Below are 9,427 nucleotides of genomic sequence, written 5' to 3'. Positions count from 1 at the left end.
ATGCTTTGAAATCAAGCATGTAACATCAATCATGGGCTCTAAAAGGCAGCTAAATGCTGGGCTCGTCCGGGATTTGAACCCGGGACCTCTCGCACCCAAAGCGAGAATCATACCCCTAGACCAACGAGCCACCCCTGAAAACTTCTCACGTCAGAATAATTTTTTTTTTAAAGTGAAACTCATATTATTTATGTAATAATTGAAAGAGCTGGATAAAATAGTTGATGTATTTTGTTGTATTATGTTACTGAGATAATGGGGAATGTGTTTTTTTACCCAAAGTACCACCATATGGTTGAAAATGTCCTAAATACTCATAAGTAATTACAAACTAATTGTGTAAAATGGCAAGAGCAAAATTCAATTGATGCTTTGAAATCAAGCATTTAACATCAATCATGGGCTCTAAAAGGCAGCTAAATGCTGGGCTCGTCCGGGATTTGAACCCGGGACCTCTCGCACCCAAAGCGAGAATCATACCCCTAGACCAACGAGCCACCCCTGAAAACTTCTCACGTCACAATATTTTTTTTTTTAAAGTGAAAATCATTATATACGTAATAATGCAGAGTGCTGGATAAAATATTTAATGAATATTGTTGTGTTATGTTACTGAGATAATGGGGAATGTGTTTTTTTACCCAAAGTACCACCATATGGTTGAAAATGTCCTAAATACTCATACGTAATTACAAACTAATTGTGTAAAATGGCAAGAGCAAAATTCAATTGATGCTTTGAAATCAAGCATTTAACATCAATCATGGGCTCTAAAAAGGCAGCTAAATGCTGGGCTCGTCCGGGATTTGAACCCGGGACCTCTCGCACCCAAAGCAAGAATCATACCCCTAGACCAACGAGCCACCCCTGAAAACTTCTCACGTCAGAATAATTTTTTTTTTAAAGTGAAACTCATATTATTTATGTAATAATTGAAAGAGCTGGATAAAATAGTTGATGTATTTTGTTGTATTATGTTACTGAGATAATGGGGAATGTGTTTTTTTACCCAAAGTACCACCATATGGTTGAAAATGTCCTAAATACTCATAAGTAATTACAAACTAATTGTGTAAAATGGCAAGAGCAAAATTCAATTGATGCTTTGAAATCAAGCATGTAACATCAATCATGGGCTCTAAAAGGCAGCTAAATGCTGGGCTCGTCCGGGATTTGAAGCCGGGACCTCTCGCACCCAAAGCGAGAATCATACCCCTAGACCAACGAGCCACCCCTGAAAACTTCTCACGTCACAATATTTTTTTTTTTAAAGTGAAACTCATTATATACGTAATAATGCAGAGTGCTGGATAAAATATTTAATGAATATTGTTGTGTTATGTTACTGAGATAATGGGGAATGTGTTTTTTTACCCAAAGTACCACCATATGGTTGAAAATGTCCTAAATACTCATAAGTAATTACAAACTAATTGTGTAAAATGGCAAGAGCAAAATTCAATTGATGCTTTGAAATCAAGCATGTAACATCAATCATGGGCTCTAAAAGGCAGCTAAATGCTGGGCTCGTCCGGGATTTGAACCCGGGACCTCTCGCACCCAAAGCGAGAATCATACCCCTAGACCAACGAGCCACCCCTGAAAACTTCTCACGTCAGAATAATTTTTTTTTTAAAGTGAAACTCATATTATTTATGTAATAATTGAAAGAGCTGGATAAAATAGTTGATGTATTTTGTTGTATTATGTTACTGAGATAATGGGGAATGTGTTTTTTACCCAAAGTACCACCATATGGTTGAAAATGTCCTAAATACTCATAAGTAATTACAAACTAATTGTGTAAAATGGCAAGAGCAAAATTCAATTGATGCTTTGAAATCAAGCATGTAACATCAATCATGGGCTCTAAAAGGCAGCTAAATGCTGGGCTCGTCCGGGATTTGAAGCCGGGACCTCTCGCACCCAAAGCGAGAATCATACCCCTAGACCAACGAGCCACCCCTGAAAACTTCTCACGTCACAATATTTTTTTTTTTAAAGTGAAACTCATTATATACGTAATAATGCAGAGTGCTGGATAAAATATTTAATGAATATTGTTGTGTTATGTTACTGAGATAATGGGGAATGTGTTTTTTTACCCAAAGTACCACCATATGGTTGAAAATGTCCTAAATACTCATAAGTAATTACAAACTAATTGTGTAAAATGGCAAGAGCAAAATTCAATTGATGCTTTGAAATCAAGCATGTAACATCAATCATGGGCTCTAAAAGGCAGCTAAATGCTGGGCTCGTCCGGGATTTGAACCCGGGACCTCTCGCACCCAAAGCGAGAATCATACCCCTAGACCAACGAGCCACCCCTGAAAACTTCTCACGTCAGAATAATTTTTTTTTTAAAGTGAAACTCATATTATTTATGTAATAATTGAAAGAGCTGGATAAAATAGTTGATGTATTTTGTTGTATTATGTTACTGAGATAATGGGGAATGTGTTTTTTTACCCAAAGTACCACCATATGGTTGAAAATGTCCTAAATACTCATAAGTAATTACAAACTAATTGTGTAAAATGGCAAGAGCAAAATTCAATTGATGCTTTGAAATCAAGCATGTAACATCAATCATGGGCTCTAAAAGGCAGCTAAATGCTGGGCTCGTCCGGGATTTGAAGCCGGGACCTCTCGCACCCAAAGCGAGAATCATACCCCTAGACCAACGAGCCACCCCTGAAAACTTCTCACGTCACAATATTTTTTTTTTTAAAGTGAAACTCATTATATACGTAATAATGCAGAGTGCTGGATAAAATATTTAATGAATATTGTTGTGTTATGTTACTGAGATAATGGGGAATGTGTTTTTTTACCCAAAGTACCACCATATGGTTGAAAATGTCCTAAATACTCATAAGTAATTACAAACTAATTGTGTAAAATGGCAAGAGCAAAATTCAATTGATGCTTTGAAATCAAGCATGTAACATCAATCATGGGCTCTAAAAGGCAGCTAAATGCTGGGCTCGTCCGGGATTTGAACCCGGGACCTCTCGCACCCAAAGCGAGAATCATACCCCTAGACCAACGAGCCACCCCTGAAAACTTCTCACGTCAGAATAATTTTTTTTTTAAAGTGAAACTCATATTATTTATGTAATAATTGAAAGAGCTGGATAAAATAGTTGATGTATTTTGTTGTATTATGTTACTGAGATAATGGGGAATGTGTTTTTTTACCCAAAGTACCACCATATGGTTGAAAATGTCCTAAATACTCATAAGTAATTACAAACTAATTGTGTAAAATGGCAAGAGCAAAATTCAATTGATGCTTTGAAATCAAGCATTTAACATCAATCATGGGCTCTAAAAGGCAGCTAAATGCTGGGCTCGTCCGGGATTTGAAGCCGGGACCTCTCGCACCCAAAGCGAGAATCATACCCCTAGACCAACGAGCCACCCCTGAAAACTTCTCACGTCACAATATTTTTTTTTTAAAGTGAAACTCATTATATACGTAATAATGCAGAGTGCTGGATAAAATAGTTGATGTATTTTGTTGTATTATGTTACTGAGATAATGGGGAATGTGTTTTTTTACCCAAAGTACCACCATATGGTTGAAAATGTCCTAAATACTCATAAGTAATTGCAAACTAATTGTGTAAAATGGCAAGAGCAAAATTCAATTGATGCTTTGAAATCAAGCATGTAACATCAATCATGGGCTCTAAAAGGCAGCTAAATGCTGGGCTCGTCCGGGATTTGAACCCGGGACCTCTCGCACCCAAAGCGAGAATCATACCCCTAGACCAACGAGCCACCCCTGAAAACTTCTCACGTCAGAATAATTTTTTTTTTAAAGTGAAACTCATATTATTTATGTAATAATTGAAAGAGCTGGATAAAATAGTTGATGTATTTTGTTGTATTATGTTACTGAGATAATGGGGAATGTGTTTTTTTACCCAAAGTACCACCATATGGTTGAAAATGTCCTAAATACTCATAAGTAATTACAAACTAATTGTGTAAAATGGCAAGAGCAAAATTCAATTGATGCTTTGAAATCAAGCATTTAACATCAATCATGGGCTCTAAAAGGCAGCTAAATGCTGGGCTCGTCCGGGATTTGAAGCCGGGACCTCTCGCACCCAAAGCGAGAATCATACCCCTAGACCAACGAGCCACCCCTGAAAACTTCTCACGTCACAATATTTTTTTTTTAAAGTGAAACTCATTATATACGTAATAATGCAGAGTGCTGGATAAAATAGTTGATGTATTTTGTTGTATTATGTTACTGAGATAATGGGGAATGTGTTTTTTTACCCAAAGTACCACCATATGGTTGAAAATGTCCTAAATACTCATAAGTAATTGCAAACTAATTGTGTAAAATGGCAAGAGCAAAATTCAATTGATGCTTTGAAATCAAGCATGTAACATCAATCATGGGCTCTAAAAGGCAGCTAAATGCTGGGCTCGTCCGGGATTTGAAGCCGGGACCTCTCGCACCCAAAGCGAGAATCATACCCCTAGACCAACGAGCCACCCCTGAAAACTTCTCACGTCACAATATTTTTTTTTTTAAAGTGAAACTCATTATATACGTAATAATGCAGAGTGCTGGATAAAATATTTAATGAATATTGTTGTGTTATGTTACTGAGATAATGGGGAATGTGTTTTTTTACCCAAAGTACCACCATATGGTTGAAAATGTCCTAAATACTCATAAGTAATTACAAACTAATTGTGTAAAATGGCAAGAGCAAAATTCAATTGATGCTTTGAAATCAAGCATGTAACATCAATCATGGGCTCTAAAAGGCAGCTAAATGCTGGGCTCGTCCGGGATTTGAACCCGGGACCTCTCGCACCCAAAGCGAGAATCATACCCCTAGACCAACGAGCCACCCCTGAAAACTTCTCACGTCAGAATATATTTTTTTTGAAAGTGAAACTCATATTATTTATGTAATAATTGAAAGAGCTGGATAAAATAGTTGATGTATTTTGTTGTATTATGTTACTGAGATAATGGGGAATGTGTTTTTTTTTACCTAAAGTACCACCACATGGTTGAAAATGTACTACATGCTCCTAAGTAATTACAAACTAATTGTGTAAAATGGCAAAAGCAAAATTCAATTGAGGCTTTGAAATCAAGCATGTAACATCAATCATGGGCTCTAAAAGGCAGCTAAATGCTGGGCTTGTCCGGGATTTGAACGCTGGGACCTCTTGCACCCTAAGCGAGAATCATACCCCTAGACCAACGAGCCACCCCTGAAAACTTCTCACGTCAGAATATATTTTTTTTTTTAAGTGAAACTCATATTATTTATGTAATAATTGAAAGAGCTGGATAAAATAGTTGATGTATTTTGTTGTATTATGTTACTGAGATAATGGGGAATGTGTTTTTTTACCCAAAGTACCACCATATGGTTGAAAATGTCCTAAATACTCATAAGTAATTACAAACTAATTGTGTAAAATGGCAAGAGCAAAATTCAATTGATGCTTTGAAATCAAGCATTTAACATCAATCATGGGCTCTAAAAGGCAGCTAAATGCTGGGCTCGTCCGGGATTTGAACCCGGGACCTCTCGCACCCAAAGCGAGAATCATACCCCTAGACCAACGAGCCACCCCTGAAAACTTCTCACGTCACAATATTTTTTTTTTTTAAAGTGAAACTCATTATATACGTAATAATGCAGAGTGCTGGATAAAATATTTAATGAATATTGTTGTGTTATGTTACTGAGATAATGGGGAATGTGTTTTTTTACCCAAAGTACCACCATATGGTTGAAAATGTCCTAAATACTCATAAGTAATTACAAACTAATTGTGTAAAATGGCAAGAGCAAAATTCAATTGATGCTTTGAAATCAAGCATTTAACATCAATCATGGGCTCTAAAAGGCAGCTAAATGCTGGGCTCGTCCGGGATTTGAAGCCGGGACCTCTCGCACCCAAAGCGAGAATCATACCCCTAGACCAACGAGCCACCCCTGAAAACTTCTCACGTCACAATATTTTTTTTTTTAAAGTGAAACTCATTATATACGTAATAATGCAGAGTGCTGGATAAAATAGTTGATGTATTTTGTTGTATTATGTTACTGAGATAATGGGGAATGTGTTTTTTTACCCAAAGTACCACCATATGGTTGAAAATGTCCTAAATACTCATAAGTAATTACAAACTAATTGTGTAAAATGGCAAGAGCAAAATTCAATTGATGCTTTGAAATCAAGCATGTAACATCAATCATGGGCTCTAAAAGGCAGCTAAATGCTGGGCTCGTCCGGGATTTGAACCCGGGACCTCTCGCACCCAAAGCGAGAATCATACCCCTAGACCAACGAGCCACCCCTGAAAACTTCTCACGTCACAATATTTTTTTTTTTAAAGTGAAACTCATTATATACGTAATAATGCAGAGTGCTGGATAAAATAGTTGATGTATTTTGTTGTATTATGTTACTGAGATAATGGGGAATGTGTTTTTTTACCCAAAGTACCACCATATGGTTGAAAATGTCCTAAATACTCATAAGTAATTACAAACTAATTGTGTAAAATGGCAAGAGCAAAATTCAATTGATGCTTTGAAATCAAGCATGTAACATCAATCATGGGCTCTAAAAGGCAGCTAAATGCTGGGCTCGTCCGGGATTTGAAGCCGGGACCTCTCGCACCCAAAGCGAGAATCATACCCCTAGACCAACGAGCCACCCCTGAAAACTTCTCACGTCACAATATTTTTTTTTTTAAAGTGAAACTCATTATATACGTAATAATGCAGAGTGCTGGATAAAATAGTTGATGTATTTTGTTGTATTATGTTACTGAGATAATGGGGAATGTGTTTTTTTACCCAAAGTACCACCATATGGTTGAAAATGTCCTAAATACTCATAAGTAATTACAAACTAATTGTGTAAAATGGCAAGAGCAAAATTCAATTGATGCTTTGAAATCAAGCATGTAACATCAATCATGGGCTCTAAAAGGCAGCTAAATGCTGGGCTCGTCCGGGATTTGAACCCGGGACCTCTCGCACCCAAAGCGAGAATCATACCCCTAGACCAACGAGCCACCCCTGAAAACTTCTCACGTCAGAATATATTTTTTTTGAAAGTGAAACTCATATTATTTATGTAATAATTGAAAGAGCTGGATAAAATAGTTGATGTATTTTGTTGTATTATGTTACTGAGATAATGGGGAATGTGTTTTTTTTTACCTAAAGTACCACCACATGGTTGAAAATGTACTACATGCTCCTAAGTAATTACAAACTAATTGTGTAAAATGGCAAAAGCAAAATTCAATTGAGGCTTTGAAATCAAGCATGTAACATCAATCATGGGCTCTAAAAGGCAGCTAAATGCTGGGCTTGTCCGGGATTTGAACGCTGGGACCTCTTGCACCCTAAGCGAGAATCATACCCCTAGACCAACGAGCCACCCCTGAAAACTTCTCACGTCAGAATATATTTTTTTTTTTAAGTGAAACTCATATTATTTATGTAATAATTGAAAGAGCTGGATAAAATAGTTGATGTATTTTGTTGTATTATGTTACTGAGATAATGGGGAATGTGTTTTTTTACCCAAAGTACCACCATATGGTTGAAAATGTCCTAAATACTCATAAGTAATTACAAACTAATTGTGTAAAATGGCAAGAGCAAAATTCAATTGATGCTTTGAAATCAAGCATTTAACATCAATCATGGGCTCTAAAAGGCAGCTAAATGCTGGGCTCGTCCGGGATTTGAACCCGGGACCTCTCGCACCCAAAGCGAGAATCATACCCCTAGACCAACGAGCCACCCCTGAAAACTTCTCACGTCACAATATTTTTTTTTTTTAAAGTGAAACTCATTATATACGTAATAATGCAGAGTGCTGGATAAAATATTTAATGAATATTGTTGTGTTATGTTACTGAGATAATGGGGAATGTGTTTTTTTACCCAAAGTACCACCATATGGTTGAAAATGTCCTAAATACTCATAAGTAATTACAAACTAATTGTGTAAAATGGCAAGAGCAAAATTCAATTGATGCTTTGAAATCAAGCATTTAACATCAATCATGGGCTCTAAAAGGCAGCTAAATGCTGGGCTCGTCCGGGATTTGAAGCCGGGACCTCTCGCACCCAAAGCGAGAATCATACCCCTAGACCAACGAGCCACCCCTGAAAACTTCTCACGTCACAATATTTTTTTTTTTAAAGTGAAACTCATTATATACGTAATAATGCAGAGTGCTGGATAAAATAGTTGATGTATTTTGTTGTATTATGTTACTGAGATAATGGGGAATGTGTTTTTTTACCCAAAGTACCACCATATGGTTGAAAATGTCCTAAATACTCATAAGTAATTACAAACTAATTGTGTAAAATGGCAAGAGCAAAATTCAATTGATGCTTTGAAATCAAGCATGTAACATCAATCATGGGCTCTAAAAGGCAGCTAAATGCTGGGCTCGTCCGGGATTTGAACCCGGGACCTCTCGCACCCAAAGCGAGAATCATACCCCTAGACCAACGAGCCACCCCTGAAAACTTCTCACGTCACAATATTTTTTTTTTTAAAGTGAAACTCATTATATACGTAATAATGCAGAGTGCTGGATAAAATAGTTGATGTATTTTGTTGTATTATGTTACTGAGATAATGGGGAATGTGTTTTTTTACCCAAAGTACCACCATATGGTTGAAAATGTCCTAAATACTCATAAGTAATTACAAACTAATTGTGTAAAATGGCAAGAGCAAAATTCAATTGATGCTTTGAAATCAAGCATGTAACATCAATCATGGGCTCTAAAAGGCAGCTAAATGCTGGGCTCGTCCGGGATTTGAAGCCGGGACCTCTCGCACCCAAAGCGAGAATCATACCCCTAGACCAACGAGCCACCCCTGAAAACTTCTCACGTCACAATATTTTTTTTTTTAAAGTGAAACTCATTATATACGTAATAATGCAGAGTGCTGGATAAAATAGTTGATGTATTTTGTTGTATTATGTTACTGAGATAATGGGGAATGTGTTTTTTTACCCAAAGTACCACCATATGGTTGAAAATGTCCTAAATACTCATAAGTAATTACAAACTAATTGTGTAAAATGGCAAGAGCAAAATTCAATTGATGCTTTGAAATCAAGCATGTAACATCAATCATGGGCTCTAAAAGGCAGCTAAATGCTGGGCTCGTCCGGGATTTGAACCCGGGACCTCTCGCACCCAAAGCGAGAATCATACCCCTAGACCAACGAGCCACCCCTGAAAACTTCTCACGTCAGAATATATTTTTTTTGAAAGTGAAACTCATATTATTTATGTAATAATTGAAAGAGCTGGATAAAATAGTTGATGTATTTTGTTGTATTATGTTACTGAGATAATGGGGAATGTGTTTTTTT

General features: G+C 36.7%; 13 non-coding genes across 13 annotated transcripts; all 13 read right to left on the bottom strand.

Annotated features, from left to right (window-relative positions):
• Positions 1-58: 58 nt before the first annotated feature.
• Positions 59-130, bottom strand: TRNAP-UGG (transfer RNA proline (anticodon UGG)). Its single transcript has one exon. It is a non-coding gene; the product is annotated as a tRNA-Pro (tRNA).
• A 295-nt stretch (positions 131-425) lies between these two features.
• On the bottom strand, positions 426-497 carry TRNAP-UGG (transfer RNA proline (anticodon UGG)). The gene has a single exon. It is a non-coding gene; the product is annotated as a tRNA-Pro (tRNA).
• Positions 498-1,523: 1,026 nt separating this feature from the next.
• TRNAP-UGG (transfer RNA proline (anticodon UGG)) lies at positions 1,524-1,595 on the bottom strand. The gene has a single exon. It is a non-coding gene; the product is annotated as a tRNA-Pro (tRNA).
• A 659-nt stretch (positions 1,596-2,254) lies between these two features.
• On the bottom strand, positions 2,255-2,326 carry TRNAP-UGG (transfer RNA proline (anticodon UGG)). The gene has a single exon. It is a non-coding gene; the product is annotated as a tRNA-Pro (tRNA).
• A 660-nt stretch (positions 2,327-2,986) lies between these two features.
• On the bottom strand, positions 2,987-3,058 carry TRNAP-UGG (transfer RNA proline (anticodon UGG)). Its single transcript has one exon. It is a non-coding gene; the product is annotated as a tRNA-Pro (tRNA).
• A 659-nt stretch (positions 3,059-3,717) lies between these two features.
• Positions 3,718-3,789, bottom strand: TRNAP-UGG (transfer RNA proline (anticodon UGG)). Its single transcript has one exon. It is a non-coding gene; the product is annotated as a tRNA-Pro (tRNA).
• A 1,024-nt stretch (positions 3,790-4,813) lies between these two features.
• TRNAP-UGG (transfer RNA proline (anticodon UGG)) lies at positions 4,814-4,885 on the bottom strand. The gene has a single exon. It is a non-coding gene; the product is annotated as a tRNA-Pro (tRNA).
• Positions 4,886-5,551: 666 nt separating this feature from the next.
• On the bottom strand, positions 5,552-5,623 carry TRNAP-UGG (transfer RNA proline (anticodon UGG)). The gene has a single exon. It is a non-coding gene; the product is annotated as a tRNA-Pro (tRNA).
• Positions 5,624-6,282: 659 nt separating this feature from the next.
• Positions 6,283-6,354, bottom strand: TRNAP-UGG (transfer RNA proline (anticodon UGG)). The gene has a single exon. It is a non-coding gene; the product is annotated as a tRNA-Pro (tRNA).
• Positions 6,355-7,012: 658 nt separating this feature from the next.
• Positions 7,013-7,084, bottom strand: TRNAP-UGG (transfer RNA proline (anticodon UGG)). The gene has a single exon. It is a non-coding gene; the product is annotated as a tRNA-Pro (tRNA).
• A 666-nt stretch (positions 7,085-7,750) lies between these two features.
• Positions 7,751-7,822, bottom strand: TRNAP-UGG (transfer RNA proline (anticodon UGG)). The gene has a single exon. It is a non-coding gene; the product is annotated as a tRNA-Pro (tRNA).
• A 659-nt stretch (positions 7,823-8,481) lies between these two features.
• Positions 8,482-8,553, bottom strand: TRNAP-UGG (transfer RNA proline (anticodon UGG)). The gene has a single exon. It is a non-coding gene; the product is annotated as a tRNA-Pro (tRNA).
• A 658-nt stretch (positions 8,554-9,211) lies between these two features.
• On the bottom strand, positions 9,212-9,283 carry TRNAP-UGG (transfer RNA proline (anticodon UGG)). The gene has a single exon. It is a non-coding gene; the product is annotated as a tRNA-Pro (tRNA).
• Positions 9,284-9,427: the final 144 nt, after the last annotated feature.

The sequence above is a fragment of the Crinia signifera genome, unplaced genomic scaffold (genome assembly GCF_055691185.1).
Source record: "Crinia signifera unplaced genomic scaffold, ASM5569118v1 HAP2_SCAFFOLD_238, whole genome shotgun sequence".
In the NCBI taxonomy this organism is placed as follows: domain Eukaryota; kingdom Metazoa; phylum Chordata; class Amphibia; order Anura; family Myobatrachidae; genus Crinia; species Crinia signifera.
The sequence above is the reverse complement of the archived record's forward strand: the minus strand, read 5'-3'. Positions and strand labels throughout refer to the sequence as shown.